The sequence below is a fragment of the Balaenoptera borealis genome, assembly GCF_965194805.1.
Source record: "Balaenoptera borealis genome assembly, chromosome: 14".
Taxonomy (NCBI): Eukaryota; Metazoa; Chordata; class Mammalia; order Artiodactyla; family Balaenopteridae; genus Balaenoptera; species Balaenoptera borealis.
The window spans coordinates 57,981,939-58,005,277 of NC_138875.1; the positions used below are offsets into that span (position 1 = coordinate 57,981,939).

The window sequence follows — 23,339 nt, forward strand, 5'->3', positions numbered from 1 at the left end:
TTTCACCAACGTACCACCGACTTTGTAGCCAGAGTAAATTTGTATACTCTCTGGGCTGCTTGTGTCCTCAGGAAAACAAAAACAAACAAACAAACCAAAAACCCAGCATGGGCTTCACAGAGTCGGGAGGCTTAGATGAGATAGGATAAGGCGTCTGGCACCTGGGAGGCACTCGGATAGGAGATGCTCCTTGTTCCGTCAAGTTGGAAGCCCCAAGGGATGGTCTACTCTGCAGGCACAGAGGGCTTTATTAGAACTGCCTCCTCGTGGCTGTGAAGCCTTGAGCGTAACATGCAAACAGCCAGGAATATGGAACTTCAAAAAACTCTACGACTGCTTCGCAGCTCGGCAGGAGCTGAGGAAGCTGCAGCCGCCCAGTGACGCTCGATTCCCGAGCAGACAGCTTCTCCTTTAAGCACCTGCGCGTCGGCCGCGGAGGGAGCCCACCGGAAGTCGCGGAGGGAGCCCACCGGAAGTCTAAGAGCGCAGCCACGGCGTCAGATTCTTCCGCCGAGCGCGGCGCTGCGTCCCTCGGCTCGGCCCCCAGTCTGCTCCAAATTTCCTCTCTGGCCGCCGCCCGTCTGCTTCAGGCCTCCCGGATGCTGGTTTTCCGGCCAGTAGTCCCGGCGACGCTGCCTGCCGGCGCTCGGGCATAAGCCCGGCCTGGACCGCGGAGGGCGGACGCGCGCCGCCGGGACCCGCCCCCGGGACCCGCCCCCGAGCGACACGCACTTCCGGCGGCGCGGCGGCGGGGACGGAACCCGGCGGGCGGTGATGGACGCGCTGGCGGTCATGATGCAGGACCTCCTGACCCAGAACCGTGCGCTGCGCAGGGAGAACAAAGAGCTCATGGACCAGGTGCGGCGGCTCCTGTGCGAGAAAGCCAACCTGCTGGCCCAGGTGCGCCCGCCCGCCTGCCCGGTGGCTTTTCCCGAGACGTTCAAAGGCGACTCCGCTCGGCTTCCCGAGTTTTTGATTCAAGCGGCGTCTTACATGAGGTTCTTTGAGGCCAGGTTCTCGAACGACATCCTCAAGGTGGCGTTTTTAATCAGCCGCCTCAGTGGGCCGGCCGAGGAGTGGGTTGTCCCCTACATCGAGAGGGAGAGCCCCATCCTGGCGCATTACGAGGGCTTCGTGGACGCGCTGAAGCGGGCCTTTGGCAGGAACGGGTAGGAAACGGCAGGGCTGCGAGCCCCACGGACCGGGTCGTGCTTGGCCGTGACTCACAAAGAGCTCTCCAGTCCCCACCTGCTGGGCCCAACCCTTGCGAGGAAGCCCCGCTGCCTTTGCACTCGGCCCAGCAACGCGGCCACTGGCGGGGGACTTGTTAGCAATTGAACAGACCACCCCGAGTCGCGCCCCTGCCACTTCTCGTCTCTGAAAACTGCTGCTGCCCGCCCTGGACGATCTGTGCCAGCCTGGGAAGTGCCTGAGCTTGTCACACGCCTGGGGACACCGATTTGGAGACCTCAGGTCCGGAGACAGCTGCCAGGGTTCGCGTGGCTGGCAGACAAATATTGACACTCCTGCCCCAGGAACCTGTTTTTCACATACTTCGTTTCTGTTCTGAAACCACAACAGGCTCAGAGACTGTGCCTTTTATCAGAAAAGTCCAGGCGCTGAACAGTACATGGAAAACGTATTTACTTTTAAAATGTAAATATGTATCTTACAGCACCGTATATTGGGGACTGTACTTGGGGTTACAGGAGAAACAGATGAATAAGACCAAATGTATATCTCCACAGGAACACAATTGTGAGAAAAAATTCTAAGTGCATATTCTGATGTCTGGTAAAATAATGCTTTCACGTGCAGAGAATGGCATATTTGCTTCTTGTTTTATGGCCTTTTCACATCACAGTTTTAAAATACATGTTAAAAACATGTGCAGCTTACAAAGGAGGCAGAAAACCCAACTTGAGCAATTTCTGTGTTTGCTCCTGAATCTGGCAAAGATGGTGTTTTTAAAGATGGGTGCAACTTGTAGCAAAAAGAAGGGGGAGCAGGGAATGGTGCATTCTTTGAGCTGTATCCACTCACCTTTATTCCCCTGTATTAAATGACTTGGCTGCTTCCTTTTTTGTAAATTACAGTTTTGGTCTCAGTTTTTCTTTTGTAATTAAAGGCATTACTTGATCATTAAAATTTGGTTCAGAATTCTGTGATTCTCTTAGGGCCAAAAAAGGGGAAGAAAAAGGAAGGTCTGAGCTCTCATTTCAAACAAAGTAGTTCTTGAAAATCTCTCAGGACCAAAATCTATAGCTGCCTTTCCTTACATGTCCATGGGTTTTGTCATTCTGGTGGTCAATATAGTCTCACTGAAATAGCTTGAATTCTAGTTACATCTTCATACTAAGAAAAACTCATCACTGCCCCCTTGGTGGACATTTCACATACCTAAGGACTGAACTGAAAACCTCTAATTACATTTTTGCACGATTTGATTAAAAGACAGGTTATAGGAATCTAAAATGGATAAACAAGGTCTTCCTGTATAGCACAGGGAACTATATTCAATATCCTGTGATAAACCATAATGGAAAATAGTATGAAAAAGTAGTATATCTGAGTCACTTTGCTGTACAGCAGAAATTGACAACATTGTAAATCAACTATACTTCAATAAAAAATTTTTTAAAAATAAAATTATTTTCTTGCCATTAAAAACTCAGACACAAAGGTCCTTCATATACCTATTTCGCCATGTGGGGATGAGCCAAAATACTACTTGACCACTAAACAACACCCCACAGCCTTATGCTCTTCACCCAGTTAATGCTCATTTTGTGCACATGTCAATACACTGTTTAACTCTGCAACTATAAATAACTATAAATGAACTACAATAAAGTTTTTTTAAAAGACAGGTTATAGCAATTATTTTATCATTGCCAGTTAGCATTGTAAGAGTTTATAAGAGACTGGGACCCCCAACACGACTTCTTACAAAGCATACTTTTGTGGTACATACGTACTAACAAAATTAATTGATTCTTGGTCCTATTGGCTGTCAATTTCAGAGCAGTGTTTTTCCCACAGTAAAAAAAAAACCTGCAGGATAGCACCCCCCAAAATTTCAGTAAACCTCACAAGAGCACATATTTGATAGGATACAAAAACTTGCTAATGAAAGATCAGCAACAACATTGAAGAAGTCAAATACAGCATAACTCAGAAGTCAAGATATCTCATACTTAATTTTCTATAGCTGTTTTTTTTAAGGGTATCTTAGATCACCAAAAGGGAAAAATGAGAAAAGAAAGTATACAAGTCTTGCTTACAGTTACACAGAGAGACGGGAGAAGGGAGAGAAGGTCACTTACTGGTCAGTGACCTCCACATCATTCCATCTCTGAAATAAGGTCATAACATGATGAGTAGTTCATTGTTTTCTTTAGTCTTCTGCTGAATGGTCTCTGGGGAATGTTCCTCATCTGGCCCTTTATCAGGCTTACCTAGAAGGCCAACAGGCCGCTGGGGCCTTTCCTCTGGACCCGAGCGATTTCCTTCTCTGCCAGATTGAGGACCTCTCCTGTGTGGGCCTTTAATGTTTGGTATCTTTGGCCTTCCATTCCACTTCTTAATTTATAATCCTCAGCACACTTCTTCAGCCATTCTTCATTCATGAGATAGCCTTCAGTCACCTCCTGCTTCTCAAATTACTTGAAAAGTTCAGAGAAATATGCTTCATGGAATTTGTCTGTAGTAAGTTGACCTTTTTCTTTCTGACTTTCTAGATTTCAGCTTTGGCAAGCTTCTTCTGTTTCTGTACCTTCCCCATCACCTGGGTACACCCCTAAAAATCCAATCGTAATTTTCCCCATCTCCGAGCATTTCGCATGGAGCTCCTCATACTTGCTTTTCAATTTCAGGTTCTCCATTTGCATGGCTTTAACTGCAACCTCCAGGTCCTTCTGGGTAAACTGCAGTACATCCATGAATGGGACCAGTGGGCAGGAAAAGGTCCATAGCCTGAGGACACAAGGGGGGAGAGTCCATCACAGGGATACCCAGAGCTCCTAAGACAGCAAATGCCACCAGCCTCACTTTAGGTGGTCTTCCTCAGGAAGGCTTGGCATCATGAATGTTGTCTATTTCAGTGGCCACAGAAACCAGTTTATTAGGGCTGTCTTTCAGAAGTGGGTCAAAGGAGGTATAAAGGACTTTCCTCAAAGCAAACTCTTTAGATGAGGACGTTCCAAACTACTCCAAATTCTCCACATCAGCCCCCATGCCTAGAACTATAGCTGGGGCTCTGGAGTGCTCTTCTTGGAGGTCCATGGTAGACTCTGGCCCGTGCTGAGAAAGGAGAGCAGGGCTCACTGTCCCGACTGCTTATGTGAACCCATGACCCCAAAGAACCCACTACCTGCTGCTCTGAATCTCCTCTGAGGGTGTGCTTCTTATCCTCAAGTGATTCCAATTTGCATCCCAAATGGAGAAGCACTGAGAAAGGACAGATTTTGTCCCCCAGCAGAAAACCAGGTGAACTTAAGAAGGGGTTCATGCAAAAAAAAATTGCACAGTTGTCTAGATTCTCTTGAGTTTGGCTTGTATGGCTTTACCTGATTTGGGCATTTTGTGATTTTCCAGAAAACCAGGCAACTCTCATATATTCAATTAAGGAATGCACTTGAGAGCCAGATGAGCATATTTTTTCATAATGCTTTTGCTTTTATTTCTATTATGCAAGTTGTTACGATTTGACTGTCTACCCTAAACCAAGGTTCATCTAATATCTTTATTTCAGACATCTTAATTTCTTGCTAACTAAGTGAAGGTAATGTATTAGCAGAGCAGTGACTACCTCTGTAATGCAAACTGCAGATAACTATTAATTCAAGTTCAGTGAAATCCTTCATCTTCCCTAAATCCTTTTCAAGTGGCCTGCTGTCAACAGTTCTCTACAGTGATTCTCAAGCTTTAGGGAGCGTAAGCCTTGCTTGAGGGATTTGTTAAAAAACACAGATTGCCTGGCCCTAACTCTAGAGTTTCAGATTGAGTGGGTCTGGGTTGGGACCTGAGAATCTGCATTTCTAACCGAAGTTCTTAGGTGATGCTGATGCTGTTGGTGTAAGGGTAAAATAAATTAGAAATGAGAAAAATATCTCGTTCTCCCTGGTGCAAAGAAAAAGAGAGCATTTACTTTAGAAAACTTGCCCTTGTGGGCTCTTTCTCTGCCTTTTGAAATGTATGGAGATCGTTTTAAAGGCTAAATAAGCCTCTTTCCCATTTTACAATCCAGGAATTTCTCTTTGAAAGGGGACCCGGAGCCATCTCATAGAACTGGAACCAGCAAGAAGATAGCACCCCTTCCTCCCAGTTTCCTGGGAGTATAGGAGCCTAACTTCAGCAGGTACCTGTCTCCAAATACAAACCTACCTTCTGTCATAAAGATATGAGAAATTTATTTTTCCCTTATTTGAAGGCAGTTAGTCCTCTTATTTGAGAATCAGTTACCCTTTATCTTGAAAATGTGGAGATAATTGGTTTCATCTGCCTGGTTATGTAAATGGGTGCCATTTCTTTTTGTCTTTGCTATCTATCCCCTTAGTGGCTTTTCTGTGATTCACATTACGTTCTGGTTTAATGCTTATTCAAAATAAAACCCTTTTGTTTCTCTTCTATCTTTGTGAAGAGGTTTTCTAGGGTGACAAGGCATTTTGTTTTTAATTATATTTTCCCGACATTGGTCAGGGCTACACTTTGAGAACCACTGCACAACATGAACTTACCTGTAGAATTTTACATTTCTCTCTAGAACTTTACCTTATTGGTTTCAGCCTGTGGCATTTTATCTTTGACTTTTTCAGTTTTGATTCTGTCATCCTCCTTACTTGATATCATCTACAAAATTGAGAAATTTATGTTTTCCAAACCATTAGTAAGTTCAGAAAAGAGGCAGCAAGGGTCCCTGTAACATGCAGTGCATACATTATTAATCACCAGACAACTCTCTATCATGTTATGTGCTGGTACTGTGGACACAGCTATGAACAAGACAGTCCTGATTCTCCAGGAGCTTACGACTGGGAAGATAAAGAAACAGGCCATTATAATGCAGGATTGCAGCAAGGAGGGGACAAGAAGAGCGGGCCCGTGGTAGCACGAAGTGGCGCCCCTAAGGCAGCCTTGGGGGGTGTTAAGGACTGAATGTTTGTGTTCCTCCAAAATGCATATGTTAAATCCTAACCCCCAATGTGCTGGTATTGGGAGCTGGAGCTTGCGGGGAGGTAACGAGATCCTGAGGGTGGGGCCTGCATAACCCGCATTAGAGCCCGTAGAAGAAAAGACGGGAGAGCTTGCTTCCTCTCTCTGCTCTCTGCCATGTGAAGATACAGGAAGATGGCCATCTGTAAACCAGGATGCAGACCCTCACCAGGCCCGGGATCTGCCAGCACCTTGATCTTGAACTTCTAATAGACTTGGAGACCACGTCGGCCTGCATACATCTCCTCTGGATTTTAGGCAGCTGGGGCCTGAATTGCATTAATCTAATGAGAAAGGAAAGGGTTTTGGTTTAAGGTGGAGGCAACGGAAGTGGAGAGAGGAGGACAGATTTGAGGTATGTTTTGGAGACAGAAATGGCAGGCCCTGCAGATAAACGGATGTGGGAAGTATTTCTTCCTCTCTCCCCAGTCAGGAATATTGCGGATTCCATTTCCATTTTTCTACATCCCCTGTTTTGTTCCTCTCCAAGAGAGGAGGAGAGAATAAAGTGATTGGTCCGAGTTCACTAGTCTTTGGACATCCTTTTCCTTGTGGATGGATCTGGAGACACTCTCCCTGTGCGCAGGCAGAGCTGGTCCTCTGGTTCCTATTGTCGCTCTGCAGTTTGGCACTATGACAACAGACCCCTGACTACATCCCTTCTTACTCCCTTCCAGCCCATTGTCCACACGGGTCATGGTTACTTTTTTAAATTTCCCCAAGTAGTTCAACTGATTTACCTGAAGAGACTTGGAAGTCTATTTTCAGCCTGCAACAACATGGATGTTAGTAAGAAGCGTTTCCAGTCAACTTTCTGCTTCACCTTGATGCAGAAATTATGCCATTTTTATGACATAATATTATCCACACTTCACGTTTTCCTCACTGGCCTCTGTTTTTTGACATTACCCCTTTGTCAGGTGACTGTAAATATCTGCATCAAAAAATAAAGCCACACAGAATCTCCAGAATCTCTCATTGAAAAATGAGAAAAGAAGAGGTTGATAGAGATATTTTCCATTTCTGAAAGGCTGATTAAAAATAAAACCCCCCAAATCCATTACAAGTTATGAAAAATGCATTGACTGACCTTTGAAGTTCAAGCAAGCTCCAGAAGAGCAGGATAATTAAAGAAGACAAGCAAAACGTCCAAGAAAATATATGAAGCTTGAATAATCAGCATGTTTAAAATAAATAATTTATCTTTATGAGTTATTGATGATCTTATAATTCATGAATGCTAAGAAAAACATAACAAGGAGTGATTTGTAAAAGGTCATCAAAACCAAGTAAGAACACAACCAGCTCATTGCTTATCTTGCAACTGATTAAAGTTCTAAAAGGGAAGGGAAAAAAAGCAAAACGGGGGGTGGGATGGGTAACAGAAAGGGGTCTGTACTTGGTTGCATAATGTCTCCCCCAAATTTTTGTCCGCCCAAGAACTCAGGATGTGACCTTATACAGAAATAGGATCTTTGCAGATTTAATTAGTTAAGTTAAATTGAGGTCATGTTGGATTAGGATAGGTCCTAAATACAGTAAGACTGGTGTCCTTATAAGGGGAGGATGCAGAGAGAGCCACAGACACACGCAGGGAAGAAAGGCGCGTGGCAACAGAGGCAGAGATTGAGCAATGCAGGGGCAGGTCAAGGATGCCAAGGATTGCTGGCCTCCACCAGAAGCTGGGAGAGACGCATGGGAACCTCAGAGGGAGCATGGCCCTACTGAAACCTTGATTGAGGCCCCCAGAACTTCAGGAGAATAGATTTCTGTTCTTTTAAGCCACCCAGTTTGTGGTATTTTGTTACGGCAGCCCTAGTACACTAATACAGAAAAAAAGAAAGAAAGGAAGGGAGGGAGGGAGGGAGAAGTGGAGGGAAGAGGGGAGGGGAGGGGGGAAGGAATGAAGGAAGGAAGGAGGGAACAAATTAGTACGGATTTCAGAAAGTAAATAATGCCTTAAAGAAAAGAACATGGAGGGACCTCCCTGGTGGTCCAATGCTTAGGACTCCATGTTTCCCTGGTCGGGGAACTAAGATCCCACAAGCCACGCGGTGCAGCCAAAAAAACCAAAACAGACAAACAAAAAACATGGAAAGATCGTAATTTGTGGGTCTCTTCCCTCCCCTTGCAAAGTCATTAAACTAATCTGACCATCGTGAAGGACTAATGGTCAAATTCTGACATATTTTCTACTTCTACGGAGGCCTCAACAGACAGAACTCGGTCTCAGCTTCTCTCTCCCCAAACTCCCCAAATCCCCTGCAGGGCTCCCCCTAGAACCTGGTCTGCCTGCCTCTGACCCACTCAAGACTGAAGGACATCTTACATCAAGAGACCCCGAACAGCCCGGGCACCAGGCCTCCGAATGCCCATCTCTGTGAGTTGGTCCTCAAGACCAGACCCTATTGTTCAGTTTATCTGACTACCCAGCCCGGTTCCCAAATCTCTCTCTCAGCTTAGGTCCTGTCCTGCTGTGAAACGACCAGGTTTGGGTAGATACATGGGTACTTGCCAGATTCCTCCCTGGGAGGGGTTAATATTGTAGACTTGGTCAGAACTTCATTTATATGCATAATTTCCTTGAATAGAACAAATGTATGGTAGCATAGAAAACCTATGACATGAACATCTGGACACGTAAAAATGTATGAGAGCCATAGTCTTCATTTTTAATAAACTACCAATGCCATTTCAAAATTGTGAATTAGCTTCAGGTTCTCAGATGTACAGCTTTCATACTTAAAGGGATTAAACACAGACACACAGACACACACACACACACACACACACACACACACTCCCTTTTAACAGACTTACGTGGGCCTAGAAGAGAGAGTGTAATTGCAAACAATATGGTTTGTTTATGTAATAATAACAACAAAGATTAACTGAGAACTGAACAGTTGTCACCATGATAATGGCCTTAGCCCATAGAGAGGCAAGTTCAGAATGAAGTATTCTTGAAGGTACAAATCACAGTTTTTAATGCTGAAACTCACTGTGCAAAAACTAAGTGGCAGCAGGATCAGCCCATGCTCTGGATGTTTCAAAGTAGCCACCTCTACTTTTTTTCATGGCACTTAACTTCTTGCCTTGTTAAATAGTAGCTGAATGAGTGATTGCATTATGTTTCTTTCCTCCCACTCCAGACTTGTATCCACTTTGTATCCACTTTCCCACAAATATTCAGAGCTTGAGCTTCCCTTGTGTGTTTAATGACTGACTGACAGTTCATTTGAGAAAGAGAGTAGGGGGTGGAGGGTTAGAGTGGATCAGTAAATATGTGTGTGTGTATCTCTTTATATCAGCTGTTGCTAATTCCTTCCTAGCCAATATGGTAGTGATTCTCATATTCAAGTATTATACATGTATCTTTTTAAAATTAAAAAAAAAAAAAAAAGATTCTCATCTATCCCTGAGGCTGGCTTCAATTATCAGAATGTCACTTAAACATATACAAATTAAACCAACTCTAAATCCTTATATGAGTTAAATCTTTGTAGCTTTTACACACTGTTAAAATTACAAATTAAATACAAACCAAATTTCAAAACCAATAAAATTCAAATGAATGAGTTAAAACTAAATTATGGATGTGCCTTGCTGAAAAGAAATGACTCCTTCACAACCTGAATATGGTACTAATGATAATGGCACTCTATATGCCCTGTAGACTCATGGCTAGTGGGCTACTTTCTAGAACATTTACATATTTCTGCCTCTATCAGTTGAATTGTATGCCTGCTGAGAGTTGGATTCCTCTATCCTCAGACATATTTATGCCAGTCATATTTTTAATCTAAATATGTAATTCAGTTAAATATTTCACAAACTGATAAATCATTGTGAGAAGAAAGAGGTTTGCTTCTATAAAAAGAAATCTGTTAGATGCCTTCAAAAAATTGAATAGCTAAATTATGTTATGCATAGGTGAGACAAATATAAAATATTGGCTAAAAAAATTCCAAAAATCTAAGCAATAATCATGGTTTCAGAGTGGGTTTAAGTTCTCTCTCTATTTTAAAGAAACAGTATTACGGTTATGAATTATTTACGCTATGACAATCTAATCACTGAACCTCTTGACCCTGTATCAAATGCAGGTTAAAAAATGTACATTTAAGTGGTTTACATATAAATCTTTAAGGTACATGTTACTTTACCAATGTTTTTCATTAAGTGACCAGTCTTTTATTTGCTCAGTGCCATTTGCAAGAATGCAACTCTTACATACTAAATCTACCTTCATCCTTTTCTTATTATTCCATTCATTGTAGTAGCAGAATTTTCTGGTGTCTGTGCAATCCTAAACACAAATAAAAACTATGGAACCTGCAAGTGACTGGCAGTTACTTCTTATTTATCAGGGCACCTTCCAAAAAATATTGGGCATTACTTTTTTATTATTATAAAAATAAAGCCAATATTTAAAATTTCTTGTAGAAAATATGCAGTAGTATTATGTATATGAATTATTATGGGTAAAATGTTAATGACATTTTTCATTCCCAAGTAAAAATATTTTTAGTAGGATCCTTCTAAACGAGAAAGTCTCTTAGAAGATAAAAGCAGTCTCCAGGAAACCACTGACAAATTTATCCCACCACGTTTAAGTGACTTTCACAAAATTTTAGAGTGAGTCTAATACCATACAGATAAGGCAAGCAATAGACTGAAAAGGGAAGATTTTTATCTTCAAAGAAAAGGATCAAATTCTTACTGGTTTCTTCAGTTTTATCTTGAAAAACTGAAGTTATCTCTATACCTCCTATACCTGCTAGTGTAAGTGTTAAAAGAAATTGTATGAAACTGGTAGAAGTATAAATAATATCACCCTTCCGAGATGCAATTTGGCAGTTGGTAACAAAGTTTATAATTTTCTATGTATCTTGAGCCAACAAGACCACCTCTTAAGACCCATCTGAGGGACATATCCTGTGCTCAGAGATGTGAACAAATATTTGGTCAGAATGGTGTGCTTTAGGCACACAAAAAAGTTAAACATAGTGTTAAAAAAAAAGTGTAAAAATAAAAGCTTGAACAAATAAACTATGGTAACATCCAAATACTGGAATGCTACACAAAAATAAAAATTATACTGTGCAAGAATAGTATTGTTACTGAAAAATGTTTTTATATGCTGCTTAATGAAAGAAGCATGGTTAAAAACAGGATGTATAAAATGATTCAATGTTTATTTAAATATATTTATAAATATAGAAAAATGTCTGGAAGGGCATACACAAAAATGTCAAGAGAAATTTACACAGTTCTAGGATTATCTAGGGAATATACTGTAATGGACAAAACAGACCAAATTCTGATTATAATGGAGTTTGTATTCCAGTGGGGGAAAGACAGAAAATAAACAAAATAGTAAATTTACAATAGTAAGATATAGCATGTCATAAGACAAGGAGTACAATGGATAGTGAATGCCTAGGTGGAGGTAGGGGGGTTGCTATCTGTATAAAGTGGTTAAGACTTCACTGATAAGGTAACATTTGAGTAGTGACCTAAAGGACCTCAGGAACGTGATGGAAGGGACATTAGAGTTTCTATTTTAAAAGATCCTTCTGGGGACTTTCCTGGTGGTGCAGTGGTTAAGATTCCATCTGCCAGTGCAGGGGACACGGGTTCGAGCCCTGGTCTGGGAAGATCCCACATGCCGCAGAGCAGCTAGGCCTGTGCGCCACAACTACTGAGCCTGCGCTCTAGACCCCGCGAGCCACAACTACTGAGCCCACGCGCCACAACCGCTGAAGCCCAGGCGCCTAGAGCCGGTGCTCCACAACAAGAGAAGCCACCGCCCTAAGAAGCCTGCGCACCGCAATGAGGAGTAGCCCCCGCTCGCCGCAACTAGAGGAAGCCCCTGTGCAGCAACGAAGACCTAACACAGTGAAAAAATAAATAAATAAAATAAATAAATTTATTTTAAAAATATAAAAGATCCTTCTGGCTGTTAAGTTTAGCCTGGACTGTAGTGGAATGGGGCAAGGGCAGAAACAGGAGGCCTGTGCAATATTTTGACAAGAGATAACGGTAGCTTAGAACTAGGGCAGTCAGATGCTGGCTCCAGTTTGAAGGCTGGACCAGTAGGAGTTGCTTGTGGCTAGCATGTGGAATGGATGTAGGATGGCTGTGGGATGCCGAGGAAAAGGTTTTATAGCCTCGACAGCTGCCAGGATGGGGTTGCCATTTAGTGAGACAGGAAAGAACGTGTAGGGAGCAGATCTGAGGGTCAAGTCAGGAGTCTGGTTTTGGATTTGTTATGTCCGAGATGCCTACCAGAAATCAATATGGAGACCACATATGATGAAGTTAGTATGTGGAAAGGCTTCTCTCCAAGAGCCTTCCCTCACCCCAAGTTTGAATTAAGTGCTCTTTCCCTGTGGGGCACCACCCGCTCCCATCCCACTCCCACACTCCCCTTGCATGAGATTGTAATTGTTTATGGATCTTTCTCCACCCACTAGACTGTGAGGATTCTCACTGCATCCCTGGCACCTCCTACAAGACCTGGCTTGTGGGGCTTCCCTGGTGGCGCAGTGGTTGAGAATCTGCCTGCTAATGCAGGGGACACGGGTTCGAGCCCTGGTCTGGGAAGATCCCACATGCCGCGGAGCAACTGGGCCCGTGAGCCACAACTACTGAGCCTGCGCGTCTGGAGCCTGTGCTCCGCAACAAGAGAGGCCACGATAGTGAGAGGCCCGCGCACCGCGATGAAGAGTGGCCCCTGCTTGCCACAGCTAGAGGAAGCCCTCGCACAGAAACGAAGACCCAATACAGCCAAAAATAAATAAATAAATAAATAATAATTAAAAAAAAAAAAAAAAAGACCTGGCTTGTAATAAAGCACAATAAGTATCAAATGGGAGTTTAAAAAGCAGAGAGAGAACCGAAGCCTGTGAACATCATCATATGTAAGTTTTGCCAATAGGATAAATATCTTCTATATTTCATTTAGAAAGATCCTACTAAAATAGTTTTACTTGGGAATGAAAAATGTCATTAACATTTTAATAGCTTATTGGAGTCTCATAGTTGTGTGCTTATTTCTCCCCAGGCTTCACAAACTAAAGGTCTACAACCAAAGTACAAAATCTGAATGTCCTCACGTTACTCTGGTTTAAAGGAAAGACATTAGAACTTCCGATTTACTGACTGACTCCACAGGCTGCCACCGACAGACAGGCCTCGGCACATTTCTGCCAAATCCTAATTAAGATCTACTTATAACCCCCTTAAGAAGTTTCATATTAAAATAGTAATTGAGACTTCTGGCTATACATGACAGATGAACAAATGTATTTTCTTAATTTACCATCCCAAAATGCTACTAAGTGACAATAAAGAGATTTTTTAAAAATATGCTTCTGAGGGGGTAAAATAAGAAGCCTCTGGATTTTGGGACACCAGCTGAAGGTGGGGATTCAGAGAACAAGGAGACTAAAGGGAGTTCATACATACTGATATTCTTCAGCCTTCTTCTCCTTCAGATTCCCAGAATTTCCTCCCAAACAGGAGATTTGAAAATATTCTTTGTATGTCTGACCATCTCAAATGGAAGGATCTGAAGATGCTGACATCAGGTGATAATTAACAAGCATCCCAGTCAGGTCACCACACAGTGAAGCCTCTCCCATGGGCTCAGGGATTCCCATCAGCTTTTATAACATACTTTTAGAAATGAGATGACAAAGATGTATCACCAGTCATCTGAGGAATGTCTCTAACATAAAGAGAGAAACCAAGGCAAGCAAACAAACAAATAGAAAAAAGCAACCTGGAGGAAACAGATGATTGATGCAGGGAGAACATTAAAAAACAAATTACCATTAGTATCTTCAGAAAAATTAAGATTTTGCAACCATAAAACAAGAACAGAATGTTATGAAAAGAGAGCCGGTGGGAGGCAATTGAAAAATAAAACAAACCTTATGGAAATTAAAATTGTGGTAGACAATGGCCAAACCTGAAACAATTTGAGTAACAAAATAATGATAGCATTGGCTTATATCTCATAGAATAAAATAAATATTCATGAGTTGTGATAAAAAAATAATTGAATAAATAATTGGAGGAGAAGGGACATCTCTTCTTTATAAAAGAATGAACACATCTAGGAAGAATGAGGAAAATAGAAAAATCACTATTAGAACAGCATAGTAATAACTATTGTAGGCAATTTCCACCAAAGGTGAATGCTAAAATTAGTGACCAAACATTTGAGGGGAAATAGGATGTTTACGTATTCTCAAAGTACCACTTCCAAGATATTAATTAAAAAGGGCAAAATAGTAACTTTATAGTTGAGAAATCTCACAAAAACTAGATCACTCAAGTAAGGTAAACACCACCAGAAATAAGACATAGCAACAACAGGAACCCCCTGATATGAGTCACAGAGAAAGACATATCACTTCTGTGGTATTCTTGCCCAAAATGCACAACCTCAATGTAATCATAAGAAAATATCAGACAGACTCAAACTGAGACACATTCTACAAAAATAATACAGTAGTCCTATCCAAAAGTATCAAGGTCATGAACGACAAGGAAAGAATGAGAAACCATCACAGATTGGAGAAAATTAAGGAGATATAACAAATAATTGCAGTGTGATATCCTGGACTGGATCCATTAAAAGAAATAGGACATTAATTAGTGAGAAGAAAAAAACCCAAAACTGGTGAAGTCCAAACTTAAGTTTGTAATTAATAGAATTGTTCCAGTGTTAATTTCTTAGTTTTGATTATTACATTATGGTCGAGTAAGATATTTACATTAGGGAAAGTTTGCTGGGGTATATGGAGACTCTCTGTACTCATTTGGCAACATTTCTGTAAATCTAAAACTATATCAAACAAAAAGCTTTCTTTTAAACTTAGTATAAATGTTGGAAATATAATGTTAAAGAAATCTCTCAGAAATCAGATGAAGAGGACAAAGAGATGGAAAATAAGAAATAAACAAGAAATTTAGAAGACTTGTCTAGGAAAACTGGACAAAAAGAAAAAACAAAGATAAGGAATCATACATGAAATAAGAAAACTTTCCAGGCCTGAAAGACATAGTTCCCAGATTGAAAGGACCCACCAGTTTGCAGTACAAAGACCCACACCAGGAAACATCATCCTATTTCATTCAGAACATGGGGCTGAAGAGAAGATTCTTCAAGCTTTAAAGAGAGAAAAATATATGGGCCCCACGTAAAGGATCAGAAATCAGAACTGCTTTAGACTTCTCCAGATACTTCAAAATTGTAAGATAGATTATACGTTCTTTACTATCTACTTATTCATATTTTTACCCTGAAAGCAGATGTGAGGTTTCTAGAGGAGAAATCAAAGTTGTTATTACTTAGCACCAGTTCCCTATACCTAGTACCCTACAGGTGACATGATGGGAGCCAGGTGTCACTCTGCACACAGGTCTGCCTGAAATGATGAATCGGGGAGTTTATATAGACCCCAAAACTGCCCCTTCCCTCCTGAGAGAAGCAGAGAAATTTTGCTCCCTAGTTATTAACAATCTTTCGGAATGTAAATGACTGGCTCCGGGATCTGTGGTTCAACACCTTTGAAATGTAAACACATTGGGAGATAAGTCTCTAAGAATCCTGGCAGGTCTCTGGCTATTCAATTACCCTTCAGCTTCCCAGGCTAGTTTTTCAACCCAGGTGTCATAAAAAGTTTGCTCAGAAAACTCTGTGCAAAAACATGAATTTTTCACTTCCTGGCAGATTGTTTTCCAACCTACAATTCAATCCCCAGCCCAACCATCAATACGCATGAAGGTAAAACGGATCTCACAAAGTTCACTCCTATTCTCTCCTCAGACTGAGCACGTGCTCCTCCACCAAAGCAAGAGAATAACTCAAAAGACAGCATGGGATCCAGGAATACTTTTTAGAGTAAGATTTGTGTTTCTTTTAGATGCATCTCCAAAGTCTGAGAATGTCCTTAAAATAAGAGAAGGAAAGCCCAGGTTCAGTGGCATTACATCAAGTGTGCTTTGAATGATTCTACTAGGAGTTGTGACAGTGTGGGTGGAATCATCCGTATCCCCCTTATTTTGAAGTGGCACAAACTTAAGTGATGTTCACCAGCTTCCGAACACCCCTCTCCTATTACCTCTCATAGGTATTGAGGAACTTGGACCTTGGGATCACCTTTGGTGCCCATTTGGAGTTAGAAGGCAGGCAATTCAAGTAATTACCTTAAAAATGCCTGAAGGATCATCAAAAGGAATACAAACAATAAATGTTGGTGAGGATGTGGAGAAAAGGGAGCCCCTGTACACTGTTGATGGGAATGTAAATTGGTGCAGCTACTGTGGAAAACAGTGTAGGGGTCCCTCAAAAAACTAAAAATAGAACTACCATATGACCCAGCATTTCCACTCCTAGTTATATATCCAAAAAAACCCCAAAACACTAATTTGAAGAGACTCATGCATCCCAGTGTTCATAGCAGCGTTACTTACAATTGGCAAGATATGGAAGCAAACTAAGTGTCCATCAAAAGATGACTGGATAGAGAAGATTATATATATATATATATATATATATATAATGGAATACTACTCAGTCACAAAAAAAGGAAATTTTGCCATTTGCAACAAACATGGATGGACTTAGATTGTATTATGCTACGTGAAATAAGTCAGACAGAGACTGACAAATACTGTATGATACCACTTACATGTAGAATCTAAAAAATACAACAAACTAGTGAATATAACAAAAAAGAACAGATTCACAGATATAGAGAACAAATTAGTGGTTACCAGTGGGGAGAGGGAAGGGGGTAGGGGTAACATAGGTACAGGGGATTAAGATATACAAACTATTATGTATAAAATAAGCTACAGTGATATATTATACAATACAGGGAATATAGCCAATATTTTATAATAACTATAAATGGAGCATAACCTTTAAAAATTGTGAATTACTATATTGTACACCTGTAACATATAATATTGTACATCAACTATACTTCAACAAAACAAACAAAAAATGCCTAAAGGGTATTATCCCAACTAATTAAATAATTACAGAACAATAGACTTGAATCCTGAAATAAACTTAAAGATCATCTAATACAACCCCTCCTTTAAATCAAGGACTCAGGAGGATAAAATTAGTTACTCAAAGTTCACATAGCAAATTTAAGGCAGAGAGGAGACTGAAAGCCAGGAGTCCCATCTTTTCATTGATAGATAGGAAAATAACAATAAAATACAGTGTTCATCATGTGTAGAAACCTTCCATAGATTATTTCACTTAATTCTCATATTATTATTGTCCCCTTTTATAGGTAAGAAAACATAAAATTAGAAAGGTTCAAGTATTTGTCCAAGGCCACCGAGTGAGTGGTGGAACCAAAATTCACACGCAGCTAGTCTAAATACAGGGCCCACACTCCAAATTACTGTACTGGACGGTGTCACTCATAGAAATATTATCAAAGTTTTTCAGTTGGAAAAAAAACCCCACAAAATTAATTTTAGAGATTTTACAGTCATAAGTGAAGTGCACAGCTAAAAATTCAGTTACTATAGAACAAGAGTAGAATGGATACTGGAAGATAACTAGTAGACAGCCATACACAGTAAAAACAAAAAAACAACAAATTTTAGGAACTTGGGAGTCTTAAATCAAATCTTAGTCTTTTATATTAGGAAGTTTTAAGAAAAGCCAAAAGTTTTATATAAACTAAATAGACAGTATACATACTTAGTATTCTACTTCAGGCTGCTTATAATTCAGACATTAATGTATCTTACATTACCAGAATCAAAGAACCTAGGTTTGAGCCCATTTAAAAAATTTTTGTCTGTAAAATGACAATAATATCTATCTCAAAATACTGCGAACTAATTAAAAAAATGTAAACTGTAGAGCCTTCTGTAGATGTCAGATATTAATTAGCATAAGTCTAGTTCTACCCTATCTCCAAAGTTAAATTGTTTTCTGTGCATTATTAACATATCGCTTAAAAAATGAAAGCAATACACTAATAGTTGGGAACTTTAACACCCCACTCTCAACAATGGATAGATAATACAGATAGAGAATCAATAAGGATACAATGGATTTGAACCACACTAGAGACCAAATGAACCTAACAGTCATATATAGAACATTTTAATATAAAACAACAACAGCAAAATACAGATTCTTCTCAAGTGCCCATGGAACATTTTCTAGGGTAGATCATAGGCTAATATACAAAACAAGTCTTAGCAAGTTCAAAAAGATGGAAATCATAACAAGTACCTTCTCTGACCAAAGTGGCATGAAACTAGGAATCAATAACAAGAGGAAAACTAGAAAATTCGGAAACACAATGGAACTGGAAACCAGAACTTACAGGATGCAGCAGAAACAGGTCTAAGAGGGAAGTTCATAGCAATAAACACCTACATTAAGAAACAAGAAAGATCCCAAATAAACAACCGAACTCTACACTTTAAGGAACTACAAGAAGAAGAACAAACTGAGCTCAAAGTTAGCAGAATGAAGGAAATAATAGAGATTAGAGCAGAAATAAATATAGAACAGAAAAACAATAGAAAAGATTAACCAAACTAACAGTTGGTCCTTTGAAAAGATAAACAAAATTGACAAACACTTAGCTAGACTAACCAAGGGAAAAAAAGAGAGGACTGAAATCAACAAAATTATAATTGAAAAAAAAAGTAACATTACAACTGACACCACAGAAATACAAAGGATCATAAGAAGCTACTGCAAACAACTATCTGCCAACAAGCTGAACAACCCAGAAGAAATGTAAAAATGGAAACATTCTTAGAAACATATAAATTACCAAGGCTGAATCAGGAAGAAACAGAAAATCTGAATAGATCAATTACTAGTAGGGAGAAATTTAAAAATGGAAAAATCTTAGAAACATACAAAATACCAAGGCTTAATCAGGAAGAAATAGAAAATCTGAATAAATCAATTACTAGTTGGGAGATTGAATCAGTAATCAAAAATCTCCCAAAGAAGAGAAGATCCCAGGATCAGATGGTTTCACTGGTGAATTCTACCAAAATTTAGAAAGAATTAACACCACCTTTCTCAAATTCTTCCCAAAAAATCAAAGAGGATGGAATACTCCCAAACTCATTTTATGAGGCCAGCATCATCCTGTAACCCAAGCCAGATAAGGACACTACTATCCCTGACAAATATAGATGCAAAAATCCTCAACAAAATAAATAATAGCAAACTGAATTCAGCAGCACATAAAAAGGTTCACTGTGATCAAGTGAGATTTATCCCTGGGATGCAAGAATGGTTCCTCATATACAAATAAATCAATGTGACACATCACATTAATAGAATGAAAGAAACGAATCAGGTGATCATCTCAATAGACACAGAAAAAGCATTTGACAAAATTCAACATCTGTTCATGATAAAAACACTTAAAGGTAGGCATAGAAGGAACATATCTCAACATAATAAAGGCCATATATGACAAGCCCACAGCCAACATCATACTCAATCGTTAAAATTTGAAAGCTTTTCCTCTAAGATCAGGAACAAGATGAGGGTGCCCACTCTCACCACTCCTATTCAACATAGTGCTGGAAGTCCTAGCTAGAGCAATTAGGCAAGAAAAAGAAATAAAAGGGATCAAAATTTAAAAGGAAGAAGTAAAACTGTCTCTACTTACAGATGACATGATTTTATGTACAGAAAACTCTAAAGATTCCACCAAAACACTGTTAGATCTAATCAATAAATTCAATAAAGTTGCAGCATACAAAATTAACATGCAAAAATCTGTAGTGTTTCTATACATTAACAATGAAGTATCTGAAAAGAAAAAAATTTAAAAATTGACCCTATTTACAAATAGCATCAAAAACAATAAAATGCCTAGGGATAAATTTAACCAAGGAGGTGAAAGATCTTTACTCTGAAAACTATAAGACATTGATGAAAGAAATCAAAGAAGACACAAGTAAATGGAAAGCTATCCCATGTTCACGGATTGGAAGAAATAATATTGTTAAAAGGTCAATACTAGCTAAAGCCATCTATAGATTCCATGCAATACCTATTAAGATTCCAATGGCATTTTTTTTTTTACAGAAATAGAAAAAAATACTCCTAAAATTTATATGGAACCACAAAAGACCCGAATAGCCCAAGAAATCCGAGAAAGAACAAAGCAGGAGGCGTCACACTTCCTGATTTCAAGCTACACTATACTATACTATAAACCTATAGTAATCAAAACAACATGGTGCTGGCATAAAAACAAATAGACCAATGGAATAGAATTAAGAGCCCAGAAATAAACCCAAGCATGTACACTTAACTAATATTTGACAAGGAAGTCAAAAATACTCAACGGAGGAAAGACAGTGCTTTCAGTATATGGGCTGGGAAAACTGGATATTCACACGTAAAAGAGTGAAACTGGACCCTTATCTGACACCACCCACAAACATTTACCCAAAATGGATTAAAGACTTGAATGTAAGACTTGAAACCGTGAAACACGCAGAAGAAAACATAGGAAAAAAGCTCCTTAACATGGGTCTTGGTAATGATTTTTGGAAACCACACCTAAAGCACAAGCAACAAAATCAAAATAAACAAGTGGGACTATATCAAACTAAAAAGCTTCTGCACAGCAATAGAAACCATCAACAAAGCGAAAAAAAACCCTACAGAATGGGAGAAAATATTTGCAAGCCATATATATGATAGGAGGTTAATATCCAAAATATATAAAGAATTCATACAATCAAAAAACCCCAAATAGGGCTTCCCTGCTGGCGCAGTGGTTAAGAATCTGCCTGCCAATGCAGGGGACACGGGTTCGAGCCCTGGTCTGGGAAGATCCCACATGCCGCGGAGCGACTAAGCCCGTGAGCCACAACTACTGAGCCTGCGCGTCTGGAGCCTGTGCTCCGCCACGGGAGAGGCTGCGACGGTGAGAGGCCCGCGCACCGCGATGAAGAGTGGCCCCCACTTGCCGCAACTGGAGAAAGCCCTCGCACAGAAACGAAGACCCAACACAGCCAAAGATAAATATAAATAAATAAGTAAAGTAAAAAAAAAAAACAAAACCAAATAGACTTTGGGATTAGCAGATGTAAACTATTATATACAGGATGGATAAACAACAAGGCCCTACTATATAGCACAGAGAACTGTATTCAATATCCTGTGATAAACCATAATGGAAAAGAATAGTTAAAAAAAGAATGTCTATATGTGTATAACTGAGTCACTTTGCTATACAGCAGAGATGGGCACAGCACTGTAAATCAACTATACTTCAATTAAAAAAAAATAAAATTAGAAACCTAATGAAAAAACACCCCAAATAATCCAATTAAAAAATGGTCAAAGGACCAGAATAGGCATTCTTCCAAAGAAATATAAACGGCCAACAGGCACATGAAAAAGTGCTCAATTCACTACTTATTAGGGAAATGCAAATTAAAACCACAGTGAGATATCACCTCATGCCTGTTAAAATGCCTGACTTCACTTATATGTGGAATCTAAAAAATAAGTGAACAAACACAGCAAAACAGAGATGGAGTCATAGATACAGAGAACAAACAGGTGGTTGCCAAGGGGAGGTTGGGGAAGAGAGAAATAGTTGAGGGAAATTAAGAGGTACAAACTTCCAGTTACAAAATAAATGAGTCACAGGTATGAAATGCACAGTGTGGGGAGTACTGTCGATGATTATTTAATATCTTTGTATGGTGACAGATGGTAACTAGACGTATCATGATGATCATTTTGAAATGTATAGAAATACCACATCACTATGTTGTGCACCAGGAGCTAACACAGTGTTGTATGTCAGTTATACTTCAGAAACAAACAAACTCATAGAAAAAGAGATTAGATTTGTGGTTATCAGAGGTACAGGGTGGGGGGAGGGGAAATTGGATGAAGGTGGTCGAAATGTACAAACTTCCAGCTATAAGATAAATAAGTACTAGGGATGTGATGTACAACATGATAAATATAATGAACACCACAGCATGTTATATATGAAAGTTCTTAGGGGAGTAAATCCTGAGAGTTCGCATCAAGGAAAAAAATTTTTTTTCTCTATTTCTTTAATTTCGTATCTATATGAGATGGATGTTCACTAAACTTATATGGAAAAAAATTTAGAAAATTCTTAAGATCTCATAATTCACAGAAGTGAGTTTGGGAAAATAATGATTAACTATATAGCACCTAAATTTAATTCATCGCTACCATTTTTCATTCCTCATTTCTCAATGTCACATTTTGTTATAGACTATTAAATATAATCTTCTTGGTTTAAATTAAGTAGGTCACCATTTTTTTTCTTTTTTCTTTTTTTAATATTTATTTATTTATTTAGGCTGCACCGGGTCTTAGTTGCGGCATGCATGCGGGATCTAGTTCCCTGTCCAGGGATCGAACCCGGGCCCCCTGCATTGGGAGCACGGACTCTTACCCACTGGACCACCAGGGAAGTCCATATTAAATATAATCTTGTCTATACTTATCAGATCAACTGATCCCATAGCCTTCCAATCTGGTTAATACTTCCTGTTTCATACTGGCTGAAAGCTTGCTGGAAGACTGCAGAAGAGTAGCTAAAATATTCCAAGAATTAGAAAAACCGGTACTAATACACACACACACTTCATTTAATTAAATGTAAACAGCATAAGAATGAAGTGCAATTAAGTTCCCTGTTACCCTTCTAACCTTCTCTTATCAGTCATCCTGAGGTCGGTAACATTTTAAATCAATTATATCTGATCTTAAAAAAACATTTTAAAGCTAAATTTCCTACCTGTTACTTATGCAAAACAATGAATTTATCTTTTGAAATAATAAGCAAGAGTGGGGTAAACTGGGCAGGCAATCACTGTTTGCATTTTGGCTGAAGGAATTCAAGAGATTATATAACCAGCCCAAGGTGGTGACAGCTTGAAAGCAGTAGAGGTAGAACCTGAATTCAAGTTTTCTAGCACTTTTCAGAGAGAAGGGGGTGGGTGGGAAAACTCCTGACATAGATAACCATTTTTATAAACACAATGAGTTAATTTTGGCACCAGAGTAGATGGCCTCTGGTCTGGTG

At 39.8% G+C, this 23,339-nt stretch overlaps 1 long non-coding RNA gene and 1 pseudogene across 2 annotated transcripts in view; both read left to right on the top strand.

Annotated features, from left to right (window-relative positions):
• The window catches only part of LOC309610605, a 716,737-nt gene that overhangs the window by 538,547 nt on the left and 154,851 nt on the right, over positions 1-23,339 (top strand). The window lies entirely within an intron of this gene.
• Positions 31-2,148, top strand: LOC309610566 (protein LDOC1 pseudogene; annotated as a pseudogene). The gene has a single exon. The product of its transcript is annotated as a protein LDOC1 pseudogene (transcript).